The sequence below is a fragment of the Hibiscus syriacus genome, unplaced genomic scaffold, assembly GCF_006381635.1.
Source record: "Hibiscus syriacus cultivar Baekdansim isolate YM2019G1 unplaced genomic scaffold, ASM638163v2 tig00111213_pilon, whole genome shotgun sequence".
In the NCBI taxonomy this organism is placed as follows: domain Eukaryota; kingdom Viridiplantae; phylum Streptophyta; class Magnoliopsida; order Malvales; family Malvaceae; genus Hibiscus; species Hibiscus syriacus.
Window position 1 is genome coordinate 5777366 of NW_024063022.1, and position 24505 is coordinate 5801870.

The following is a 24505-nucleotide window of genomic DNA, read 5'->3' on the forward strand; positions in this document are numbered from 1 at the left end:
CGTGGGTACTATCATATTTTCGGACCGTAATTTGAAATCCTAATCAAAATTACACAAACGGAAGAAAACCGAACAATTACATAATAAAGAAAAGTTCAAAATGGCGACAAAAAGAGCCAAATTGAACGAAGTAGTAAGTACAATTCAAATTTCTTTGCTACATTCCTTAGGGAAGGGTTGGAACTAGAAACAAAACAGCAGCTAGCTAGTCCATGAAACTAGAAACAAAATATCAAGCGAGGTATAGTATCGGTTCATGCAATGGCGTACAGTATTGGGTTAGCTTTGTTGGGGCACTTTTTGTGGCACAGAAAAAGATCGATTCTCCGATCTTTAAATCTTTTGTCGTCCTTTTTCATGGTTTTAGTTAATGCATGGTAGTTGGTGGCAGTAACTAATCCAGAAAAATATTATTGATTGGGCTACTTACTTATATAATCTTTTAATTTAAAAATTTAATAACAATTAAAACTAGTATAACTAAAAGTTTTAAAAAACTTTAAATTTTATGTAAAAGAATACATAGTTTTAAATATAATATTTTCATCAATTAAGATGAACTATCATTTTCTTATAACTAAACTTATCTATGATCGAGATAAAATATACTAAATAATTTCAATTTAATAAAATACGATATGAGAAATATCTTTTAAATTTTTATTATAATCTTATAGGTAATATTGAAAAATTGCTAAACAAACAACTAATAAAATCACAAGTTCATAAGTAATTAAAGAACAAAATAAATATAAATAAAGCAAAAAATTTTTAAAAAATGTAGAAAAAGATAAAAAAATTCAAAATCTAGTAAAGATATTTAATTACTTTCATTCTTTTTAAAGAATTGTTTGAATTTAAAAAGCAAATAGTGAAAATAAATAAATAAGAGAAAGATAACATCATATGATATAAATTAGAAACAAACAACTCTTAATTTAAAATTTTAAAGAGGTAAAATTATAGTTAAATTAAAAATAAAATAGGAATCTAATTAATTTAATTTTAATTAAATAAAATATAATTAAAATTGAATATAATGAGAGTATAAAATGAAAAAAAATTCTCTTGAGCATGAGAGGCTAGGATCCAGGTAGGCCCAGGCCTATCTCTGCCCCTGGTTGGTGGTGGTCGCGTGGTGATAATCAAAACTTAGGTGACGTTTGGTTGACATGAATCCATTGGAATTGGGTGGAATTGGATTCTAATTCCATCACTTTCCCATGTTTGATTCAAGTTTTCCAAGGGAATTGGAATCCCTCATTGCTTCAACTTTCCATCAAATGAGTGAAAGTGAATTCCATCCAAGAATTGATGGAATTCAATTTCCTTGTTGGAGGGAATTAAAATTTGACCATACTACCCTCATCAATCTTTTGGTAACTTATTCATATATTGAATAAAAATATTTTTTTATTATTTCGGGTCAGGTCGGGTTTCTAATTCATATATTCGGGTCGGGTCGTGTGAAACTTTATTTTGTTCAGTCAGGTCTTTTTTTAAGTGTGATATTCGAGTCGGGTTGAGTTCGGGTTTAGGGTGAAAAATACCGACCCGAAAATATATATAATTTTACCTTATATATTTTGAAATAATTACAATAATACCCCTCTATATATAATTTTTTCCAATTAAGTCACTGTTTTTATTGAATAATTTTTTTTATTATTATTTCGGGTCGGGTCGGATTTCTAATTCATATATTCGGGTCGGGTGAAACTTTATTTTGTTCGGATCGGGACGGGTTTTTTAAGTGTGATATTCGGGTCGAGTCGGGTCGGGTTTTTTTAAGCGTGATATTCGGGTCGGGTCGGGTCGGGTTTTTTTAAGTGTGATATTCGGGTCGGGTTCGGGTTTAGGGTGAAAAAACCGGACCCGACCCGAAAAAAATATAATTTTACTTTATATATTTAGGAATAATTACAATAATATCCCTCTATATATAATTTTTTTTCAATTAAGTCAATGTTTTTATTGAATAAAAATAATTTTATTATTATTTTGTGTTTTGTCGGGTCGGGTTTCTAATTCATATATTGAATAAAAATAGTTTTTGATATATTTTTTGGTAACTAATTAACATACTCCGATTGAAATGTATCGAAATATTGCTCTATTTTTTGGCAACTTATTAACATATTTTGATTGCGATGATTTTAACTTATGATGTTTATTAGCATGATTTTTATAATTTATTGAAATGAATAATCAATCAATAAAATGAAAATTTAATATTTTTTAATTTTTATAATATATTACTACATGTAAGTTGTAAAGAAAACTAAAATAAAGCAAAAAAAAAGGACAATTATATCATTTTACATTACTAAAATCAAATTCATTTGACATGTTTGCGAACTAAACAGAATATGAAATTGGATTCCAATTCCATTTCCTGCCAACCAAACAGAATATGGAATTGGATTCTAATTCTTGACAAATTCCAATTCCTGACAGATTCCAATTCCTTCACAGATTCCAATTCCCTCAGAAACATTCCAACAAACCAAACGCCACCTTATTTTTTCACTTTCTCTTTCGTTGAAGACATCTCCCCAAAGAAGTATTTGTAGAAGAAAGTTTAACAGTTGTAGCTCCCCGGTTTGTAAATAGAGAGGAGAGAGAGAAGAAGAATGGAGAAGAAGAGATTTTTCTCTTCAAATTTGGAAGTCAAATGTGTGGAAAAATAGGGTTAGCTCATAAGTTCAAATTGCCACGTGATTATTCTATTACTACATTAAGTTCGAGTGATTGATTTGTTATAAATTGATATTAGTGACCAATATGTTACTTTTGAAACTTAAGTGGAGAAAAAGAAAACTTAATCAAACATTAGTTACTATTTATGTAGTTTATCCAAAATATAATTAGGATATATTTAAGTAAAAAAGTCAAAATACGTCGAATTTATATATATATATATATATATATATACATTGGTTTTTGTCATGTAGTGGATTGCTTCGTATGGTCAAATCTATGTGCACCAAAGAAAGCTTATCATGGGGTTCTGAGAGTAAGCAGGAAGCCAGGACTGACCGGGGCAAGCGATGCGATGCCAGTGCGCTCAGAAATCAATGCAGGCAGACCGGTCCGCTGCCTGACCAATTGGGTGCTAGATTCTTGCGTTGCTGATTAGCCTACAGTGGAAATGCTCTAATGCGGCAATTTTGCTATATGATTAAATAAAAATATTACTGGTTTTGTTATTATTTAAATAAAAAAATTAATAAAAAATAAATCTAAATATTATTATTTCTACCGGTCATAATTACTAATATAGGTAATATCGGTAGAATAAACCCGGTAAAAAAATAATATTTTAGGTAAAACTTTATCGAAAATATTATTTTTTACCGGATTTGATTACCTATATCGGTAATTAATAATAATAATAATAAAACCGGTAGAAATGATAATATTTTCTATTATTTTTTATAGATTTTATTATTTAAAATAATAAAAAAATTAATAGCAAAATTTTAACTATATAGTAAGACTGTCGCACCGTATAACTTCCTGCCTATAGCCTATTCATTGACTCACATTTTCATTCAATGCTCCTTTTATAATTAATCATATTTCCACTTTTTCAATTATTACTGTTCTTTTTTAAGGTTCACACAACTTTTGAAATTCAGATCCAGGTGAAAGAAAATGAAAATTTGTTGGAAAGAATGGTAAGTAAAATTTGATTCGATTTAAAAATTATAACTTTTTAATTTTAAGTTATTTGAGTTAATTTGAACTATCAATTTAATTTTTTTTGTTAGAGTCAGTTTAAATTTCAAAATTTTGAGTAACTAGAAAAATTGAAAATTTAGATAAATATTTTGACAAATTTACGATTTGGTTTCTGATTTTCTATTCCTTCAATTCCTCATTCATTTTAAGTTATTTTTTACTAAATTTGAACCACATACTCATAAACCACCATAGAATATATATGTACTTTTAATTTCACTTTTTTAATAAATTTTTTTATATTTTTCAATTTATTCTCCCAATTTTATATGATCTACAAATTTCTTCAATTCATCATTCATTATAAGTACGTTTTGGATCAAATTTAAACCACATGCTCCTCTACCACTATAGAATGTCTATGAACTTCAATTGTGTTTTTTTACTAAAATATACCATATTTTTTAATTTAGTCATTTAACTTTGCATTTTACTCAATTTAGTCTTTTGACTACAGTTGTTTACAAATTCTTTCTTCACATCAATTCTTTGACTCATTTATACTCTCATTAATCTTTTATCCTCAAAATACCTTCTTTGAAATATAGTAATGTAAATTTATTTTATAATTTTAGATTGTATGTGATATATTAAATAACATTGTAATGTGAAAAGAATATGAAGAAATATATGTATCTTATATGGTTAGAGAAAATATAAAAATGGAATAAATTCGTACTAAAATACAATAAATAATTACAATAAATTTATATAAAAACTTGAATAAATCAACTCGAACAACTTGACTCGAATTTCTTAAATTTGATTCAACTCGGAAAATTTTTTAAGTTAAATTCGAGTTGTAAAATACGACTCATCAACTCGAAAAAATTAAATTTTTTTTACTCGACTCGACTCGACCGAATTCTCAACCCTAATTGAAAGTTGAACTTGAACTTGCAAGGTTTCATACTTAAAGGTTAAAATGTTTTCTAATTGATTTTAAGCAATTATTTTTGTTGTTGATATTTTGTTATGCAATCTATATTGTCCCCCCCCCCCCCCGTGAGTGAAGCGTGGAACAATGAAAACCCATAAATTCATTCTTTACCTAAAACATATATTATTATTATCACTATTTTTCAAAATAATAATAATAATAAATCCTTTAAACAGATAAAAGTCTAAAATGAATGGATAATAAATATATTTTTAGGATAAACTATAAGTTTTGTAATACCCTCAGACCTATGCGGGTGACCCGATCCTATTCGAAGTGTCACATTAGGGTCACCGGAGTGACCCACGATAAAAATCTGGGAAAAACTAAATTTTTTGTTAAAATGTGTAAAATCATAAAACAATTTATAAATAAATACAAGTTCAGAAAATCATCCATATATTACAAACTGAATTAAAATCATACAAGTTCATGACTCAGTATAAAAAAATCAAATGTGACTTATATACCCCCTAATTACACATTGTACCGTACTCTGCAAGCAAAGCCGCATGGAACTCCCAATACTGAAGTTGATAGTTGCACTGGATCGATTATTTTAACCTAAAATGAAGAGTATGAAATGAGCTTTGGGAAGCTCAGTAATACAAAATTACATGATGAATGCAATATGCCATAATGTATAAGTAAAGCATGAATTTTCTTAACGATACCAACATCATCAGATTCTAGCGACGAGCTCCTATTTCTTAAATTATTTCAGGTAACAATCAGGAAATCGAAATTCGATGGAAATATTCAGAAAGACAGATTCAACGATTGAGATGAGGAGTCTAGTGTGTTCCCACAAAAACCAGTGAAAAGGTACAAATCTTTTTTAAAAAATAACAATTTAAAAACATATTTTTAAGGCCATAGTAAAACCCTCCAACCGAACACCAATATGCAGTTCCCCAGAACTGCATCCGTAAGGACTTACCCTAGGCCCATTGGGCATAGGTGCCAATATAAGGGAGTACCTTGGGTCCATAAGGTCTTACCCTAACCAAAGTGTAGGTGCCAACCTAAGGGGTGTGCCCTCAGGTCCATAAGGACTTACCCAAAGAACATAGCAGAGGTGCCACCCTAAGGGAGTATATTAGGGTCTATAAGGTCTTACCACTAGGCTAATTGGGCCTAGGAGCCCACCCAAGGGTCACCTTAGATCCATAAGGAATTATCAGCTGATCGGTGTTGAACCTATATAAGGAATTACCAACCGATCGGTGTTGAACCTATATAAGGAATTACCAACCGATCGGTGCTGAACCTGTATAAGGAATTACCAGCTTGATCAGAGCTGAACCTATATGAGGAATTATCAGCTTGATCAGAGTTGAACCTGCAGAGTCTTCATACCAGATCCAGAGTATCCCGAAGAAAGTTGTTTTCAGATAGTGTATTACGGTAGCACAGAAAACATAGTTCAGACATATCAATTAAGTAGAAATAGTATCCCCAGATCATGAATCAGACAGGCATACTTAAAACTTCAGTAACTCAGAAATCTTGGTAAAACACATTTCAAAATAGATAAAACAATCATATAACACATAGGGAACACACTAGAAGATACATTTATTTTCCGAAGGTATTTGATAATTATCAAGCGAGGTAAACATGAAAATTCCTCAACTGATCAAACTTGAGGAATGAAATCCCTTTTAAAAAGTTGAATTACTTACAGACTGATCAATCATTAGGAAAATCATACATTAGTATCGTATAATATTCAAATATAACCCTAGGATGTGTCAAAAACTGCTACATCAGAATTATTTAAGATTTGGATATTCACGTGGTGATTCCGTGAATCATACACACGTAAGGGCATTATAGTCATTTAAATTCCTATAAAATTTTGGTAATTCAGTTTAATAAAGGCAAACAATGATTTACAATATTTCATATTTCAAGTGTCTTATCCAGTTTCTAAATCCAGACGAACTGATCAGATCCCAATAATGCGGTACTTACCAAGTTTACAAGTAGAGTAGTATCACGAATATTCATTTCTTAATACTAATTGCGCCATAAAGTTGAGTTGAGATGGGCACTTTCATAATTATCATCGAATGAACCTCGAGGAGATGAACATGTATTCAATCATTCCATGACTTGGGGGGGGGGTATCTTAGGTCATTTACACTCCAGGTGCATTTTGGTCATTTTATAGTTCAAGGGTATTCCAGTCTTTTCCTTCCGTTCAATCTTTCCATTTAATTCAATTTTCCGAATAATTCAAACATGAATAGTGCTTTCGGTGTTTTAGTCTTTAGATGCTTACTAATAAATCAATAATTATAGGTCTTTTACATTGTCGAATGTTAGGATCTGATTATCAGTGACTATCCGAGTAAATTAGGAATTTAATAGGAAAATCAGTAGTTTATCGAATTAATTATGAATTCTCAGGGTACTTTCACTATCAGAGTCAGTTCAGGTCATTTTTACCTCATAAGGGCAATTTTTTAATTTCATAAGATTTACGATTATTCAGAATTGAATCGAATCGTAGGTAGGAACCCTATTTCATTTAAAGCATTTCGTTGGATTCCTTTCAATATCCTTATTTTATAAACTAGATTACTTAGTTATCTTTTTTTTGACCATTTAAAAGAATTTTATTAATTTTTTTGGTCGATATGATAGAGGGATCAAATGCCTCAGTTCCAAGAAATCATATATTCTACCAAGACATTATAAAACATGCAAACAAACGATATTATCATAAAAAGTTTGTTCATTGACATTTTGTTTAAGTAGGCACATTATAATGGCGTAGTTCTCCTATTCGAACCATAGTTTGAAACCAAACTTCTTATCAGGAGGATAGATAGGGCGATTCAGGTGAAATACAATGTAGATCCAATATTCACTCGCTTTGACTCTTTTAGAACAGGTTCGGGTCAAATATCAATGATTCGAAGCACTTCTTTTTACACTATTTCAGAAACCCAAGGACTCAATCGTATAGATATGTAAAATACAAGATTTCCAATCCTAGCAGGAAAGAGAGGGAAACAAATACTCAATTTAAAGTGAGTAAATAGAATCAGATACTCGATCTCATAGATATATATATAAAATTATGTGGAAAACCGTATTCAATGAAAGTCGTATGTACGGCTTGGAGGGAGATCTTTCATATCTTTCGAGATCCACCATTTTATATGGGGTCAAAAAGCCAAAATAAATGATTTTAGCCCTTATAAAAAGCAAACGGATTCTTAAACCCCTTTCACGCTCATGTCACGTCGATGTACCGTAGAAGAAAAAAATTGCAAAATCCTATCCAACTACAGGCAGAACACCTGGTAGAGAAACATAATCTTGAGTGAAATAATACCACGACTTGAATATTTTTCAATAAAATCATCATGTAATAAATAAAAAAATCCCAAAGTTATTTCCCTTTCTCCTTCAAGTTTGCCTATTCGACATAATAGATACATATCTAGATAAGTATATGGGTGCCCTATGAAGACTCGCTTTCACTACGGCTCTGGTAGGTTCCCTTAACCAAGCCATCGCCTATGAGTCGCCGACTTATTCTTCAACAGGCACGTGACCTTAGGTTCCAATGCACGAGATCTTGTAGCACTTACCAATGAGGCCCTCTTTGTCATTTGATCAATAGCCTTCCGTTAGATAGGAACATATTTGATAAATACTAATAACTCTTGGATGGAGTATTAGAACGGAAAAATCCATCAGAAATGAACTATTGGTTCTAAGCCATCTATGGTGATGAATCAATAATTCGACCCCATCCGATAAAATAAAACATCACCCAAATTCAAAGCCCTTTTCTTACCATTAGCAAGAACTTGTTTCAGTTACATATCATAAGGAATTCTAACAACCGCTTCAAATACAGTATCAGAAAGTACCGCTTGTGGAACCTCAATATCCATGGGTTTATTAGCTAAATGGAAATTGACACATACAATACACCCATTTACTTCCTGTGGATTTTCATACCCTTGCTCCGCAAAAATGGGATATGCATTTGAAATGGATGCCACGGAGGTAAATCCTTTCCCGCTAGGCAAGAGGATAGCAAGTTACAAATTCTGTTTTGGTAGTTCATATATTTCTAACAAGATAATTTCGGTAAAGAATTTATTGTTACTATGGATGATAAAATTTGTCTAAAGTATGTTTTGTTTCCAAACTTCAAGTATTTGAACATGGTCAACCAAAAATGAGTAGATAAAAATATCATCAATATAGATAAAAACATACTTACATGTGGAGTGGTATAAATCATGTTTCATCACTGAGATAACACAATGACTAAGGCTTTCCTAGATGTTTCCTTTTTGCAACAAATCTAACTATTTGGTTCCTATAAGATTGTTTGTTTGATAGGGGTATGATGGAACCTTGAAGTAGATCAGTTTGGTGTTGTTTCTTTCTTTCTGGTGGTAATCCGTCAGGTGGATCACCTAACACTTCTCGAAAATCCTGTAAAAGAGAAATAAACACGCTAGAAAAATCCTTGTTAATATTAGAAATCATAACAATTGATTCCTTAAAGGGAATAAGGATGCAAGGCTTTTTATGAAGAAGGTTCTCTCTCAATTCTTTTATACTCACATATAGATTTTGAGTTACTCTTTTCTTCTCACAATTAGGTTCACTCACCTCTCATGGGTCATGTTATTGGCTTTTATGGGGTGTGACATCTTTTGTTTTGCCTCTTTTTTAGTGTCTTTTTTAGTTTTGTGTTTTCCCACCCTCCTCGCAAAATTTCATCATATGACTTCAAATGCTGGGAATGCAACCAGACCTTGTACCATTCGTGATCACTTAAATCCTATCTTGGACGACTTAAATCCAGGAATTGTGGCACCCGAGATTCAGACAACCCATTTTGAGCTCAAATCTATCATGTTCAATATGCTAAATTCTATAGGGTAATTTAGGGGCATTCCAAATGAAGATGCCAAACAATATATTCATACCTTCTTGGAGGTGTACGATTCTTTCCGTCAACAAGGAGTGCACGAAGATGTATTAAAGTTAAAGTTATTTCCATATTCTCTGCGTGAGCGAGCAAAAGCTTGGTTAAGTGGCGTTCCAACGGGTTCGATGGAGTCTTGGATTGATATGTGCAAAATCTTTTTGCCACGGTATAACCCTCTGAACATGAACACCCAACTGAGGAACGACATCACTTCTTTTCGTCAAGCTAATGACAAATCAATGTATGAATGCTGGGATCAGTATAAAGGATTGCTTTGCAAATGTTCAAATCACGGTTTTCTAGTTGGACTCAAGTGGTAATGTTATATTACGGAGTTAATGTGCCCACAAGGATGATGCTAGATGCCTCGGTAAATGGGACATTACTCGATAAATCACCTGCAAAGGCATTTGACATTCTAGACATGATTACCAGCAATGATTATCAATTTCCATCTACAAGGCTTGGAGTTGGGCGAAAATCACATGGAGCATTTGATTTAGATACTAGGGATTCTGTGTCTGCCCAACTTGCTTCTATCACCAATATGTTGAAGAATTTGCACAGACCAAGTGAGGTGAAAGAAGTGAAGGCAACTAATTCAACATGTACTATTTTTTAGATACGTGTAGAGCATATCTCTCGAAAGAGTTTGGTTGATCGATATGCTATTAACTATATGCATATGATTACGAATCTATTAATATTACAAATAATATAACATTACTTTGTTTGATGCATTTAATCAGAATGTAGGATTATGATGTTTAGCAGAGAGAACATGTGATTATTTAAAATTACGTGTTATTAAATTATCATTATTTTAAAATTTATTTATTTATTAGGCTTAATTACCATAACAGAGTCACTTGACCCAAAGAATCCTCATCCTTTCCACATATGTATGCATAACTCCAACAGATGACAAGATTGTAGTTGTATGGAAGAGAAGCTAAATAGCTGGTGTAGCTCAGTTGGTTAAAGCGTGTGGCTGTTAACCACAAGGTCGGAGGTTCAAGCCCTTCTTCTAGCATAAATTTACTTTAGTAGTATAAATTTCAAATTTAATTTTCATCTGTAAAATCATCCAAAGAGTTATATAATGAAATACATCAAAAGATATGCAATGGCTTGTTAGCTTAGTTGGTTAGAGCATCGTGCTAATAACGCGAAGGTCGTAGGTTCGAGACCTGCATGGGCTAATTCCATTTTATATGTTATCGTTTCTTCTATTATAAAAAAAGCTTAAGAAGTTGAAGAATAAAACTTAAATTAACTCAATCAAATGCAACATTGTTTTATTCTAGCTAATAAAGAAATATATATTGCTTGATATTTAGATTAAATATGTTAATTCTTTTACAAGCAATTATGTTATTGTTTCTCATTCTTCCATATTTAATCTTTTTTTAGCACATCAAAAAAATAATTTATTAATAATAAACCTCAAAACGAGGTACCTAACAAAAGGACACATGATTCATCTAAATCAAGCCTATGCAGAAAAAAACAAAATCGTATGCGTCAAAACAAAAATTGACAATTTACAAGTCGAAATAAATCTCCTAGAAACTCAAACTAACTCCACAAATACTCATAGACAATAGAAACATTGTAGAATCATCAAAATCACCCACACCGATGAGAATTATGGATATTCCTCTCAATAATCTTGTTTCAATGTTTCAACAAAGGTTCTCTTACCAAGAGTGTAATGTACTTATTTTTAGATACGCGCAGAACACATCTCTCAGATGTGTTTGGTTTATGGATATAAGATTAAGTTTATGGATAGGATTATGAAATGTATTCATATTACTAAGAATATATAACATTACTTTGTTTGATGTATTTATTTTGAATGTAAGATTATGATGTTTATTAAAGATAACATATGATTATTTAGAAGCACATGTTATTGGATTATCATTATTTTAAAATTTAATTATTTTTACATAAAATTAATTATTTATTATTCTTAATAACCATAATAGAGTCACATGATCCAAATAATCCTTCTCCATTCAATATATATACATAATTCAAACATGTGATAAGATTGTAGTTGTGTAGAAAAAAGTTAAATAGATGGAATATCTCAGCTGGACATAGAGTTTGGTTGTTAACAATAAAGTCATAAGTTCAAGTCTTCCTTCTATCGTTGATTTACACTGGTAATTTAAATTCTCATTTTACTTTCAATTAGTTAAATCATCCAAAGTTTTTTATGAAGCAATACATCAAAAAGACAAGAAATGGATTTTTAGCTTGGTTAGTTAGAGCATTGTGCTAATAACGAGAAAGGTCGCAGGTTCGAGACCTGCATGGGTCAATTGTCTTACATATGTTATTGTTTCTGTTATTCTAAAAAAAAGAGCTTAAGAAAATAAAGAATAACACTAAAATGACACAATCAATCGCTAAAGAAATATGTTATATGTTATTATGAAGTTAATTGTTTTTACAAGCAATTTTTTTTATTGTTTCTCATTCTTCAATATCTAATCTATATTGCACATTCCAACCTTTCGTTAATAAGGTTAGTGAAAATTCTGCTCAATAATCTGGTTTCAAGGTTTGAGATTGATTTCTCTTTTCAATAGTGTAATGTATTAATTTTTAGATACGTGTAAGGCATATCTCTCGAAAGCGTTTGGTTCATCGATATATGATTATCTATATGCATATGATTATGCAATCTCTTCATATACAAATAATATAGGAGTATGATGTTTAGCAAAGAGAACACGTGATTATTTAAAAATTACATGTTATTCAATTATCATTATTTTAAAACTTATTTATTTATTAGTCTTAATTACCATAGCAGAGTCACTTGATCCAAAGAATCCTCATCCCTTCCACATATGTATGCATAATTCCAACATATGACAAGATTATAACTGTGTGGAAAAGAAGCTAAATAGCTGGGGTAGCTCAGTTGGTTAGAGCATGTAACTGTTAACCACAAGGTCGGAGGTTCAAGCCCTCCTTCTAGCGTAAATTTACTTTGGTACTTTAAATTTTCAGTTTAATTTTCATATGTCAAATCATCCAAATATTTATATGATGAAATACATCAAAAGTTATGCAATGGCTTATTAGCTGTTAGAGCGTCGTACTAATAACAAGAAGGTCGTAGGTTCTAGACCTGCATAGGTCAATTGCGTTGTATATGTTATTCTTTCTCCTATTATAAAAAATAAATATTAAGAAATTAGAAATTAAAGATTTACACTTAAATTGACTCAATCAAATGGCTACATTTTTATTCTAGCTAATAAACAAATATATATTGCATGATATTTAAATTAAATATATAATTTATTTTACAAGCAATTATGTTATGGTTTCTCATTCTTCCATATTTAATCTTTTTTTAGTACAACAAAAAAAATTTACTTTATTAATAATAATCCTTAAAACGAGGTACCTAACAAAAGGACATATGATTCATCTAAATCACGCCTATTAGAAAAACGAAATTGTGTGCGTCAAAACAAAAATTGGCAATTTACAAGTCGAAATAAATCTCCTAGAAACTCGAACTAACTCCGCAAATACTCATAGACAATATAAACATTGTAGAATCATCAATATCAACCACACCTATGAGAATTGAGGTTATTCCTTTCAATAATCTTGTTTCAATGTTTCAACATGGGTTCTCTTACCAAGAGTGTAATGTATTTATTTTTAGACACGCGCAGAACACATCTCTCGGATACGTTTGGTTTATGGATATAAGATTAAGTTTATGCATAGGATTATGCAATGTATTCATATTACTAAGAATGTATAACATTACTTTGTTTGATGCATTTATTTTGAATGTAAGATTACAATCTTTAGCAAATATAACATATGATTATTTAGAAGCACATGTTACTGAATTATCATTATTTTAAAATTTAATTATTTTTACAGAAATTTAACTATTTATTATTCTTAATAACCATAATAGAGTCACATGATCCAAATAATCATCTTCCCTTCAATATATATATATATATATATATATATATATAATTAAAAAATGTGATAAGATTGTAGTTGTGTAGAAAAAGAGTTAAATAGTTGGAGTATCTCAGCTGGATAGAGAGTTTGGTTGTTAACAATAAGGTCACAGGTTTAAGTCTTCCTCTAGCGTTGATTTACACTGGTAACTTAAATTATCATTTTACTTTCAATTAGCTAAACATCCAAAGATTTGTATGAAGCAATACGTCAAAAAGACATCAAATGGCTTTTTAGCTCGGTTGGTTAGAGCATTGTGCTATTAACACGAATGTCACATGTTCAAGACCTACATGGGTAAATTGTCTTACATATGTTATTGTTTCTCCTATTCTAAAAGAGAGAGAGAGAGAGCTTACAAAAATAAATAATAAGTCTAAAATGACACAATCAATTGCTAATGAAATATGTTATATATTACTATGAAATTAATTGTTTTTACAAGTATTTTTTTTATTGTTTCTCATTCTTCAATATCTAATATAGATTGCACCTTCAAACCTTTCATTAAGAAGGTTAATAGAAATTCCGCTCAATAATCTTCTTTCAAGGTTTGAGATTGATTTCTCTTGTGAAGAGTGTAATGTATTATTTTTTAGATACGTGGAGGGCATATCTCTCGAAAGCGTTTGGTTTATTGATATAAGATTAACTATATGCATATGATTATGCAATCTCTTCATATTACGAAGAATATAACATTACTTTGTTCGATGCATTTAATTAGAATATAGGATTATGATGTTTAGCAGAGAGAACATGTGATTATTTAAAATTACGTGTTATTCAATTATCATTATTTTAATATAAAATTTATTTATTAGTCTTAATTATCATAACATAGTCACTTGATCCAAAGAATCTACATCCCTTCCACATATGTATGCATTAATCCAACAGATGACAAGATTGTAGTTGTGTGGAAGAAAAGCTAAATAGCCAGAGTAGCACAGTTGGTTAGAGTGTTTGGTTGTTACCCACAAGGTCGGAGGTTCAAGCCCTTATTCTAGCTTAAATTTACTTTGGTACTTTAAATTTCCATTTTAATTTTCATCTGTAAAATCATCCAAAGATTTATATGAAGATGTAACACCCTTAGACCGATGCAGGTGACCCGATCCTATCTAAGGTGTCACATTAGGGCTACCGGAGCGACCTACAATAAAAATTAGGGAAAATTTAATTTTTTTTTGTTAAAACACCTAAAATCATAAAACAATTTATAAATACAAAATTAAAATTAAAATTAAAAAATATTCAAAAATAAAACATATATCAGACTTTAATATAAAAAAAAATTCAAATTACATGCCCCCTAATCACATGCACCGTACTCTGCAAGAAACGCTAGTGGAATTCCTTTACTGATGTTGATAGCTACACTGGTTTGATTCTTTTAACCAGAAAAGGTGAGTAAAAGACGGAGCTTTGGGATGCTCAGTAATCTAGAACTACAAAGTGATACTAACAGACATGCAGATAAAAGGAACATCATAATTTTTCCTTATTGATTCAGCCGTCTAAAGGTTTTTGGAATGAGCTGAGGTTCCACTGATATTTCTTAGAGTAAAAGCAATGAAGATTTTAATTCATACGAACATTTAGAGGGCCAAGTTTTTAGGAGATCAGAATAGAATGTCTAGTGTGTTCCAACAAAAAACCAGTGAAAAGGGTACATATCTTTTTAAAAAAAGTAACAGTTCACAAGCCAGTAAATAAGTAAATTAGTAAATCATTAACTTTAGTGAAGCGTATTTTCAAAACAGATAAAACAATTATGTAGTACATAGTTAACACACTAGAGTATCTAGTTATTTTCCGGAGGTACTTAGCAATTATCCATTGGGGAAACACGAAATTTCTACAAGCTGATTAAATTTCATAAACGAGATCCCTATAAAAAGAGGTTTGATAGATAACAGATTCATCAGTCATTTGGATTTTTTTTAGAGGCAATTGATCGTTACCATGAAGGAAAAACATATAACTTCTGTAGATTGGTCGGGATTCATATTTGAGGTCCCTATAAAAAGGGTTTGTTCATTAGCAGATCTAATCAACATTCAGACATTGATGTTTCAAGAATAATTTAAGATTCGAGTTTATTAAAAAGGTACTCAGGAACCTTTACATCATATTTTTTGAAGATCTAGATATAACATGGTTTTTCCATTATCAGGAAAATAGGGGTATTTCAGACATTTTAATTTCTGATGGATTCATAGTAGCTTAATCCAATAAGGGTGAAACGATGATTCATGGTACTTAAGATTTATGTCGATTTATTAGTATATCGAGTCATCTTAAACTGAACAAATCCCAGTACTGTGATATCTTTCAATCACCCGGACCGTGATACTTCACTATTATTACTTCTTATTATTGAGTGCACCAGCTGATCTGATCAATATTAGAATCATCCTTGACCAGTTATTGAGAAGACAAATAGGTATTATGTTGGTATTTATTTCATTTCCACTTTGTAATAATATCCCATAATGTCCGACGACTTGGGTCGTGCTCCATAACCTTTAGAGGCAGTACATCATTTAGGTTCATTGATGTTCCCATAGCCTATCCAATGACATTCACTTAAATCCAAGTCCTAAAGGTATTTAGGTCATCTCGGTATTCGGGGTTATTATAGTCATTTTGGGTTCCATACACATTAGTTATTTCAAAACTTGAGAAAAATCCATCATTTAAATAATTCAGTGACGTGTTGCACTTCCAGTAATCTAATCTTCAAATGATCATTTAAAAATAAGGGAATCATCGTAGTAAGAATTTCCAAATGTAGAAGTTTATTTTTATGGTTTTCAAATAGATCAAGTATTTAATCGGTGATTGTAAGGTTCAAACGAATCATAATTTGAGTTCTCAAGTCATCTTCATTATTATAGCCATCCATAGTCCTTTTTACTTTTTAAGTGTATTAACGTTATTCCAATCCATTATGTCAGTGGCATTACTTCTAGTAAATTAGGCTTCAAAGTATTCTAGTTCCTTTAGAGTTTAGGGTACTTTTGGTCATTTGAACATTTGAGTTTATTTCATAGCTCGAGGAAATTTTGGTAATTCCTTCCAATCCAAACAATATGAAATTTTATGATAATTGGTTAATTATGTCCTTTCTAGATTATTCTTCACCATAGGGATATTTTTAGTAATTTCATATCCAAATATTCCTGGTATTCAACCTTTAAAGAAATTAATCAAAATATATGGATCTTAAAGTCAATTCATTTATTAATGAATCACTGAACTTATATTTATTTCTAATCAATCTTCCAATTTCTTATGCGAGTCATCTAAGTCTTATACAATTTACTGTATTTTTACAAAAATTTTGTTTGAGTCCAAAAATAATTAATTTTACCCAAAGGACCAATCATTTAATCGATGCAATTACTAATTATCAACAAGTTCCGGAAATCATACAAAAGGTAGTCAAGTATTACCTCGATTTTCATGCTATACCGATCGAACATTTAAACTCCATTCGATCACTCTCGAACTTGAATTCAATGTACAATAATTCCTCGAATACATAGCAATCGAATTTACGTCAGAAACTGAACTTAATTGAGAAATCAAATTGAATCCGAAGGCAAAACAAACACTAAAAAACGGCTTACCAAGTGCGAATTTGGCAAAACGAACTTCAAATTCGGACTCAGGACGTTGAAAAAACATAAAATCAGGCTTTCCAAAAATTTAACTTTTTGGGTCAAAGTAAACAGTCAACGGTCAAAGTCAATGGGTTGACTCAGACGAGTTGACTCAGACGAGTTGACTCGATCGAGTCAAATAGACTTGGTTCAGGTCAAGTTAACTAGTTCAGGCGGGTCCAGACCGACTAGACCGATTCTAGAATGTTTAAAGGGCAGGGGAGTAAGCCCACGTGCACGCAGAGGTGTGTGACAGCTCGTGGCGACGACGACGGGCTCAGGGTGGTCAACCGATTACTCCACTAGCAGCTACACACCATTTCTGACCAAAAATCAAACAAAAAACATCAACCAAATAGAGCCAAATTAACCATAAACATTCAGAACTTCCATACGTCGTTGACTGAGGGAAATCGACAAAGACAGCCTCACCCACTGGTCATGTTTTGATCGCACGGAGTTGGGGAGTCTTCCTAGGGTGGCGGTGAGGCGAGACAGTGACGGAGACGACGAAAAAATAAAAAAAAATATAGGTGAGGAGGGGGTACCTGGAGCAGCTTCAACCTCTCACCCACGACGAATGATGGTTATCTGGAGCCTTCGACGGTTGGGGTAATAGTGACGTGCACCGTCGGTCTAAAGAGGAAGAATCGGGGAGAGAAGGGCGCGAGTGACTATGAATTTAGGGAGGAAATTTGGGAATTAGGGATTTCATTGGGGGGTTTATTTTTCACTAACCAAAAAATGATAAAATTTAGAGTTAAGTCCCTAAACTTTCATTAGGTTGAAAAATTGTGCTAAAAACTTTTAAAAAATTTCAATTTGGTCATCATCTTTTCTCTTGTTACGACTTTAATTTGATGCTTTAAATTAATAAAATCTAGCCCCTAAATTGGGGTGTGACAGAAGAAATACATCAAAAGACATGTAATGGCCTATTAGATCAGTTGGTTAGAGCGTTGTGCTAGTAACGCGAAGGTCACAAGTTTGACACTTCCATGGGCCAATTCCCTAGTATATGTGATTGTATTTCCTATTATAAAAAAATAAGTTGAAGAAATTAAAGAATAACACTTTAAATTGACTCAATCGATTGCCAGCATTTTTATTCTAGCTAATAGAGAAATATATGCTACATGATATTTAGATTAAATATGTATTTCTTTTAAAAGCGATTCTGTTATTGTTTCTCATTCTTCCATATTTTTTTTTGGGACAACAAAAAAATAATTTTATTAACAATAAACCTCAAAACGTGGTACCTAACAAAAGGACATCCGATTCATCTAAATCACATATATTAAGAAGGAAACGAAATCATAGGCGTTAAAACAAAAATTGACAATTTAAAAGTTGAAATAAATCTCTTAAAAGTCCAACTAACTCCACAAATACTCATAGACAATAGAAACACTGTAGAATAAACAAAATCACCCACACCTAAGAGAATTGTGGCTATTCCTCTCAATAATCTTGCTTCAACATGGGTTCTCTTACCAAGAGTGTAATGTACTTATTTTGAGATACGTGCAGGAAACATATCTCGGATACATTTGGTTTACGCATAAGATTATGCAATGAATTCATATTACTAAGAATAAATAACATTACTTTGTTTGATGCATTTATTTTGAATGTAAGATTATGATGTTTAGCTGAGAGAACATATGATTATTTTGAAGCACGTGTTATTGAATTATCATTATTTTAAAATTTATTTTTTATAGAAATTTTATTACTTATTATTTATTATTCTTAATAACCATAATATAGTCACATGATCCAAGAAGAGCAAAACATCATAACTTTCAATTTAATTGTTTTTATTTATCATTACTTTGGTACTTTAAATTTCCAATATAATTTCCATCTGTCAAATCATCCAAAGAGTTATATGAAGAAATACATCAAAAGACATGCAATGGCCTATTAGATCAGTTGGTTAGAGCATCATGCAAATAACACGAAGGTCGCAAGTTTGAGACTTGCATGGGCCAATTGCCTTGTATATGTTATTGTGTCTCCTATTATAAAACAAAACTAAAACAAATTAAAGAATAACACTTTAAATTGGCTCAATCGAATGCCAACATTTTTACTCTAACTAATAAAGAAATATATACTACATGATATTTAGATTAAATATGTAATTTCTTTTAAAAGAGAACATGTTATTGGTTCTCATTCTTCCATATTTAATCTTTTTTCAGCACAACAAAAAAAACTTTATTAATAATAAACCTCAAAATGACGTACGTAACAAAAGGACATATGATTCATCTAAATCACGCCTATTCAAAAGAAAATGAAATCATAGGTGTTGAAACAAAATTGACAATTTAAAAGTCGAAATAATATCCTAAAAACTCGAACTAACTCTGCAAATAGTCATAGACAATAGAAATATTGTAGAATCATCAAAATCACCCACACATATGAGACTTGTAGCTATTCCTCTCAATAATATTTTTTCAATTTTTAAACACAGGTTCTCTTACCAAGACTGTAATGTACTTAATTTTAGATACACGCAGGACACGTCTCTCGAATACATTTGGTTTAAGCATAGGATTATGCAATGTATTCATATTACTATGAATATATAACATTACTTTGTTTGATGCATTTATTTTGAATGTAAGATTATGATGTGTAGCTGATAGAACATATGATAGTTTAGAATCACATGTTATTGAATTATCATTATTTTAAAATTTATTTTTTTACAGAATTTTAATTTTTATTATTCGTTATTCTTAATAACCATAATAGAGTCCCATGATCCAAGAAGAGCAAAACATCATTACATTAAATTTAAATTTTTTATTTATCATTACTTTGGTACTTAAAATTTCTAATATAATCTCCATCTGTCAAATCATCTAAAGAGTTAGATGAAGAAATGCATCAAAAGACATACAATGGCCTATCATATCAGTTGGTTAGAGCGTCGTGCAAATAATGCGAAAGTTTCAGGTTTGAGACTTGCATGGGCCAATGGCCTTGTATATGTTATTGTATCTCCTATTATAAAAAAAATAAGATGCATAAATTAAAAATAACACTTTAAATTGACTCAGTCGAATGCCAAGTTTTTTATTCTAGCTAATAAAGAAATATATACTGCATGATATTTAGATTAAATATGTAATATCTTTTAAAAGCGGTTATGTTATTGTTTCTCATTATTTCATATTTAATATTTTTTAGCACAAAAAAATAAATTTATTAATAATAAACCTCAAAATGAGGTACCTAACAAAAGGACATTTGATTAATCTAAATCACGACTATTAAAAAAGAAACAAAATCATAGGCGTCAAAACAAAATTTGACAATTTAAAAGTCGAAATAAATCTCCTAAAAACTCAAACTAACTCTACAAATACTCATAGACAATAGAAATATTGTAGAATCATCAAAATCACCCACACCTATGAGAATTGTGGCTATTCTTCTCAATAAACTTGTTTCAATGTTTAAACATTGGTTCTCTTACCAAGAGTGTAATGTACTTATTTTTAGATACGCGCAGGACACATCTCTCGGATACACTTGGTTTATGCATAGTATTATGCAATGTATTCATATTACTAACAATATATAACATTACTTTGTTTGATGCATTTATTTTGAATGTAAGATTATGATGTTTAGATGAGAGAACATTTGATTATTTAGAAGCACATGTTATTGAAATATCATTATTTTAAAATTTAATTTTTTTACAGAAACTTAATTATTTATTATTTATTATTCTTAATAATCATAATTGAGTCACATGATCCAATTAATCCTCATCCCTTGAGTATATATATATATACACATAATTCAAACATGTGATAAGATTATAGTTTAGTAGAAAAACTATCATAGTCCAAGTTAGGGGGAAAATTTATTAATTTAAAGTATAATATTAAAGTTGTAATAAGGGAAGATTTGAGGACCAAATTATAATTTTTTAAAGTTAGAGCTGGTTTCCATAGCCGCCGCTTCCACTTCCAATTGAACCGCAACCTTGCCCTGACCAAAATCCCTCTTACCCCTCACCGAGATCGACTGTCGTTCACCGTAGAAGTTCATCGCAAAGCTTCACCAAAACCTCCCCCAATCACCTCAATTATCGTATTTTCGGTCGATCCAGTGGCCGTCTCACCTCACCACCCTCACCGTTGATTTCTTTTGTTGAGTCTGATCAAAACCCGGTAAAGATTGTTGCCTCACCATTGCTGCTCCGTTCGACCACCATTGGTAAGTTTTCGGTCACTTTTATGGTTATTTTCAATAATATTTTGGCTTGGTTTGGAATTAATTTGGTTGTTCTGGATGTAAGGATGATTTTGGAGTAACCATACCACCTCAATGGCCCCTGTTGTCTCCGCACGCACCACCATACGCTGGTAATGCGCGTGGGAGTTACTGCCGGTCCATGAAGATTCTGGAACCAGTCCTGTCACCATTCAACTCGGTCTGAACTGGGTCTGTTTGACCCGATTGAGTCAACTCGGATCGAGTCAACTCGTCCGAGTCACCTGTTGACTTTGAATGTTAACCCAAAAAGTTAAATGTTCAATTGGTGGAGCACGAAAATTGAGGTAATACTTTACTACCTCTTTTCATGCTTTATGGAACATGTTGATAATGGATAATGCATGGATGTATATGATTGGCCTACTATGCATGTTTGATTATGGATAGACTAGAATCGAAAACGGTAAAAGTAATAAATTGTTTAAGACTTGATTGAATTACATAAAGGAATTGGAATACTGGTAAGAAATGATTCCAAGTACAATGATTAATATGAAGAGCCAATGACCTCAGAATTTTTAAATTTTAATTATTTTCGTTAAAAGGTTTAATATCGGAATCACCTGAGTATAAAATTACGAAATTACCTCTATGGGGTAAAAATTGCCTGGATTGACCTGAGAGCAAAAGTACTATTATTGTTTGAATAATTAAGAAAAATTAAATTAAATTGAAAGACTGGACGAAATAAAAGGACTGGAATAACTTTGAATTTGTAATTTGACCAAAATGGCCTTGCACTGCAAAAAGACCATGATTACACATAAGAGTGAAAAAATAACGCTGAACATATATATCTGGCCAAATTACCATAATATATATATGTTTAGATTGATCTGAATTAGCAAAATATCCTCGAGCTATGAAATAAACTAAAATGTTCAAATGACCAAAATAACCTAAACTCTAAAGAAACTATAATATTTTAAAGCTTAATTTATCAAAAGTAACGCCACTAACAAAATTGATTGGAATGACGATAATATGCTCAAAATGTAAAAAGGACTATGGATGGCTATGATAATGGAGATGACTTGATAACACAAATTATGATTCGCATGAATATTGGAATCACCGATTAAATTCTTGATTTATTTGGAATGTCCATGAAGTTAATATGATTCGAAGCACATCCAAGCTCTGGAATAACTAAATACCCTTAGCTTTGAAATGAAAAAATCAACCTCGAATACCAAAAGACTATATTATATGACCAAGTTGAACTAAATGGAAGTACTATATGTACTCGAATTGCAGAAATGACCGAATTACTCTGGAAACTCCAAAGTAACCGAGATAGACTTGACTATTAAATAACCTAAGCACTCTCAATTACTTAAGATTAAGTGAGTGACTTGGATAAGTCTAAAAACACTGATGAACTTACATGATGTACTGTTTCTAGGGGTTATGAATCACGGATCAAACATGTCGACATTTCTTGATATAATTGCAATACAGAAGTGAAATAAATACCATTGGAATTACATGTTTGTCTCCCTCAGATCCATTCAACGAAGATTCTAAAGATGCTCAGTTTGAAAATAGTTGTTAGTATTAAAGTGGAAATACCCTTGAAGTGAAACAATTTGACCAGTTGTCAGGTATCACAGTGCTGGGAGTTATTCAGCTCGAGTTAACTTGATATCCTGATAAATCAACATGAATCTTAAATACCATAAATCATCGTTATTTCCCTTATTGGAATAAATTACTAATAATTCTCAAAGAACTAAATGTCTAAAATGACATTATTTGCTTGAATAATGGGAACACTCATGTTATGTCTAAATCCTCAATAATTCCGATGTAAAAGATTCAAAATGCCTTCCTGATACTCAATTGCCTATGAAAAACTTCTGAATATTGTATGATCTTGATAAATCACTTCCTGATTGAATGATGAATCAATTAGTTATCAAACTCCCCTTGTATATGGATCGTGATTCTGAAATCATATTAAATTACAAAGGTTTCATAGTTCCCTACCTGATAAATACCAAGTATCTTCAAATAGTATCTGGATCCTCTAATGTGTTACCTATGTGCTACACGACTGTTTTATCTGCTTTGAAATATGTTTCACTGAAAATTATGATTTACTGGTTGAAGGTTTATGGACTATGGCTGAATGATACATGCTATTTTATTACTCGTTTTCACTAGAAATATGATTATGCCGAATATAGATCATGGAAATTACTGTTTATTATGTGAACTATTTTATTGAAACATTTTAGGTAGGTTGGAGAATGGAGGTTCAGCTCTGATCAAGCTGATAAATCCTTACAGATCTAAGGCGACCCTTGGGTAGGCTCTGAGGCCCCGAGAACTTTCTTGGGTAGGCTTTCAGGCCCCAAGATGCTCCCTTTGGTTGGCTCCTTATATCCAATGAGTATAAGGTAAGCCCTATGGATGCAATTATGGGGAACTGTATATGGTGTACGTGTAGAGAGCAGTTATATGGTTTATTTCATTGTCACATTTACGAGATTTTACTGGATCACAATCCAGATATTACGGTTTACTGTTAAATATGATTTCTACTGGATACTGTATGGGTAGGATTCTGGAGTATGGAGGTTCAACTCTAATCAATATGGTAAATCCTTACGGACCTAAAGTGACTATTGGGTAGTCTCCGAAGCCCCATGAAACTTTCTTGGGTAGGCTCTCGGTCCCTAAGGCATTCCTTTAGGGTGGCTCCCTCTGCTATGTGCTTAGGGTAAGTCCTTATGGATGCAATTATATGAAACTTCATTAAGGTGTTTGGTTGGAGGGTTTTATTATAGTTTTAAAAATATATTTTAAATTGTTACTATTTTTAAAAAAATTGTACATTTCCAATGG

General features: G+C 31.3%; 3 non-coding genes across 3 annotated transcripts; all 3 read left to right on the forward strand.

The window, feature by feature from the left end:
* Nucleotides 1-10615: 10615 nt before the first annotated feature.
* On the forward strand, nucleotides 10616-10689 carry TRNAN-GUU. Its single transcript has one exon. It is a non-coding gene; the product is annotated as a tRNA-Asn (tRNA).
* Nucleotides 10690-10784: 95 nt separating this feature from the next.
* Nucleotides 10785-10858, forward strand: TRNAI-AAU. The gene has a single exon. It is a non-coding gene; the product is annotated as a tRNA-Ile (tRNA).
* A 1724-nt stretch (nucleotides 10859-12582) lies between these two features.
* Nucleotides 12583-12656, forward strand: TRNAN-GUU. The gene has a single exon. It is a non-coding gene; the product is annotated as a tRNA-Asn (tRNA).
* The last annotated feature ends 11849 nt before the right edge of the window (nucleotides 12657-24505 follow it).